The sequence below is a fragment of the Somniosus microcephalus genome, chromosome 4, assembly GCF_052327205.1.
Source record: "Somniosus microcephalus isolate GS21.2 chromosome 4, FLI_Smic_1.0, whole genome shotgun sequence".
NCBI classification, from domain to species: domain Eukaryota; kingdom Metazoa; phylum Chordata; class Chondrichthyes; order Squaliformes; family Somniosidae; genus Somniosus; species Somniosus microcephalus.
The window spans coordinates 35,361,465-35,365,766 of NC_140990.1; positions in this window are offsets into that span (position 1 = coordinate 35,361,465).

Below are 4,302 nucleotides of genomic sequence, written 5' to 3' on the forward strand. Positions count from 1 at the left end.
GTCCACTAATATTAAACATACATGTACATAAAACAAGGCAAGACTTTACTTTTATGACTGTAAATCTGTTAAATCTGATCTAATAAAACCCAGCTTTCTTACCGTCCACTCCTGGAGGCCCCACTCCCTGAGCCTACAACCTTCAGCAGGATCAGTGGTGGAGTTCCACAGCGGGAGTGATCCCAGAGTAACTGTCGTGGTTGTTCCAGGTCGTGTATTTTTAGTTATCCTGGTGTCTAACACACACATCAATAAAACAGGGAATTCCTGGAAACACGCTGCAGGCCCTTCTTTATCTGGAGATCAAATGTCTGTTGTATAATTGTACCAGCAGTTAACAGGCTCCTGTGAACTCCTCCCTCTGCTATTTTAATGCAGATTTTAACTAATTTATTTTAAACGGGTTTATTTTAAATGGGTTAATGCCTGACTTAAAATGGTAGACTCAGGACTGTTACATAAACATGTCAAATGATTACCAGTCATCTTTAGACTGGAATCTTAAACCTGTTTCACTTTCAGTCAGGAACAAATCGCACGTTCTGTTCTGACGAAAGGTCATCGACCTGAAACGTTAACTTTGTTTCTCTCTTCACAGATGCTGCCTGACCTGCTGAATTTCTCCAACATTTTCTGTTTTCATTTTAGGAACAGATCGCAGTTTGACACCAATCTCTGATTTGACAGCACGTTTCCAGCATTCACCGTTGTTCTTCCCGACTCTAAACACAGTTGTAAAGGAGTCTTCTGTTCCGTGCCTAGGAGCTCTGAACCATGGAGGAGAGCAGAGGGGACACATTTCTTACAGGCCTCGAGATTAACCCGCACGTCAACCTTGCTGTCAGTGAAGAGAGAGGAGAAAGACCAAAGTGCCGTTTGCCCCTCTCAGTGTGGCCCTGAAGGACTGTGTCCAGGCTGAAGTTCTGTTCCCGCCGTACGATCCTCCCCCAGATTGTCCTTTCTGAGCTCCAGCCAGGTAATGCTAAACATCCAGGTGGGAAAGGCAAAAATCTACACGAATGCAATGAAAACAAAGCTGATTTATTTGACAGATATCCAGAATATTAATCTCTAGCCCAGTTATAGGGGTCATTAATGGCAGCAGAAACAACCCCCAACTATCAAAATGAACATGGTTCAGTCCTGGATGTGATTAACAGCAGCAATAACAGCAGAATTCCTGCAGTCACTTGTGAAGTCGCTGGTGTCTCAGCAGGTTGGATGACTGAGTGACTCCCTTCCCACACACGGACCAGGTGAATGGCCTCTCCCCAGTGTGAACTCGCTGGTGTGACAGCAGGTGGGATGACTGAGTGAATCCCTTGCCACACTCAAAGCAGGTGTACAGCCTCACCTAGTGTGAACTCGCTGGTGTATCAACAGATCCTTTGTGCTTTTGAAGCTTTTCTCACAGTCAGAACATTTAAAAGGTCTTTTATCTGTGTGAACAAGTTGATGTTCAGTGAGGTGCGATGACCGAGTGAAGCCCTTCCCACACTCAGAGCAGGTGAATCGTCTCTCCCCAGTGTGAACTCACTGGTGTGTCAGAACATCAGATGAATTAGTGAATCCCTTCTCACACACGGAACAGATGAATGGCCACTCCCCAGTGTGAATGCGCCGGTGTGTCAGAAGTTTGGATGGTCGATTAAATCCCTTCCCATACATGGAGCAGGTGAATGGCCTCTCTCCAATGTGAATGCGCTGGTGTCTCAGAAGCTTGGATGAAAGAGTGAATCTGTTCTTACACACGGAGCAGGTGAACAGGCTCTCTCTAGTGTGAATGTGCTGGTGTTTCACAAGCTCAGATGAACGAGTGAATCTCTTCCCACACATGGAGCAGGTGAACTGGCTCTCCCCAGTGTGAACTCACTGGTGTATCAGCAAGCTGGATCTCTGAGTGAATCCCTTCCCACACACGGAGCAGGTGAATAGCCTCTCCCCAGTGTGAACTCGCTGGTGTCTCAGAAGGTAGGATGAATGAGTGAATCCCTTCTCATACACGGAGCAGGTAAATGGCCTCTCCCCAGTGTGACTGCGTCGATGAGTTTCCAGCTTCGATGGCAAACTGAATCCCTTCCCACAGTCCCCACATTCCCAAGGTTTCTCCATGGTGCGGGTGTCCTTGAGTCTCTCCAGGTTGGACGATCGGTGGAAGCCTCGTCCACAAACGGAACATGAGCACGGTTTCTCCCTGCTGAAAAAACATCGCACCATTCACAGCAGGGAGAAACCGTGCACATGTTCTGTGTGTGGACGAGGCTTGCACCGATCTGTGTTCGGGGCCTGAGGCCCACCCCGGGTGTGTGTGAAGCAGATAATGTTGAGTGTTTTAATAATGGGGCCTGGGGCTGCACTCGGGGTGTGAGCAGCCCGCGTCCCCCCGGGGTTCATGAACCTGCTCCCTGAGCTCTCTCACCTGATGTGTTAGCGGCTGCTGCCAAGGTCCGCGCATGCTCAACTCACATGGCCCGGGTGATTGACGGGAGTTCTGGACCAATAGGAAGAGTGGGGCGGGGCTGGAGGACCGAGCGGGCGGCGGGTCCTCCAACCAATTGGAGTGTGCGAGGGGCGGGGCTTGACCTTTCAACCTGAACAACAGAAGGTGAGCTGAGCATGCGCGGGAGAGGCTGATTGTTGGATGGAGAGAAGGTTCCAGAGCGGGGAGGAGGCAGCGGAGCGCGGGGGAGCAATAGAACCGGCGGGGAGACTTTATAAACAGCCGGGGTGGGCCTCAGGCCCCGAACAAGAGCCTCTGGGCCGGGCGTTTGCCCCGAGCGGGGCGGCAGCTGCGGAACTTTCTCCCGGTGACAGGCCCGGGTTAACGGCCGCCATCTTGAGGCTCAGGGCGCAGCAGGGCGCATGCGTGGCCCCCCTGGCCAGGAACCAGGAGGAGAGAATCTTGTCAATTTCTATCCTGCACTCACAGTGATGGCTTTTGTAACCTCCTTTTAAAGGCTGTGAGAAGGGCATTTACACACCGCAAACTCCAACCAACAAGAACTTACCTTTATATAGCACCTTTAAAAGGTCCGAAGGCGCTTCTCAGTAGCGCAGTCAGACAATAATTGACACACATACTTTGTTTGTGGTACAGTGCACTGACACAAAGTTCCTTCACAACTGTAACAATTTTATTGCGGTTGCTGTGAAGGCTGCGCTCACTCTGCTCGTACACCTGGTCTCCAAAGGAGGCAAAACAAGACTAATGCTGCCGAGCTCAGCTCTTTTTGATCAGAAAATATCAACTGTTTAGCCTCGCCAGGAAATGCACGTGTAAGGGGTTTTCCTGAGAGATGTCCCCGAGGTATCTCTCTCTAGAGGCCTCTCTCTCTTGCACAGTAAAACCTTGAGTGGTTCGACCCACTCGCCCCTTAGATTCTATACTCTGGACTTTGGGGCAGGAACGACAATGTAGAGAAAACTCTTGTAGACCAAGTTTGATGAAACTAAATGAAATGTTATTGCATAAGGAAAAATATCAAATCAAATGCAAGCAGATAAGGGAGTACATGGGAGGGAACAACACAAAACAAATCATAATGACACAGTACTAACTAAGGCAAATACAGGCATCTTATACTCTACAAAGATCATCATGAAATAAGGAAACACACGGAACATCGAGGGACAACAACTCATATTAATTGTACCCTTAAATCCACACCCTTATTAAACCTATCTAGATCTGATTGTGAAGGGCCAGAAACATGCTCACCAATCCCACCAGGAAGTGCAAGGTTTTGAAAACGAGTCTGTGTTTGGTCCTGTCAGGCGTTTCGTCTCCACGTGGATTGTGGAGCCCCTGCGAGCTGCGCCACACCTCTCTCCTGAGGTGGGGGTCGGGGGCGGCTGGACACCGGCGGGCCTGGATGTCGGCGGGGTCGAGGATCGTCGGCTCGACCCTGGTCAGAGGAGCCTTGGGCTGGGGCTCCACGATCGGTGCTGGGTCCCCAACTCTTTACAATCTATATTAACGATTTGGAGGAGGGGACCAAGTGTAACATATCAAAGTTTGCAGATGATACTAAGATGGGAGGGAAAGTAGTGAGTGAGGACATAAAAAACCTGCAAGGGGACATAGACAGGCTAAGTAAGTGGGCAGAGATTTGGCAGATGGAATACAATACTGGAAAATGTGAGGTTATGCACTTTGGCAGGAAAAATCGTAGGGCAAGTTATTATCTTAATGGCAAGAAACTGGAAAGTACTGAAGTACAAAGGGATCTGGGGGTCCTGGTGCACGAAACTCAAAAGGTTAGTATGCAGGTGCAGCAAGTGATTAAGAAGGCCAATGGAATG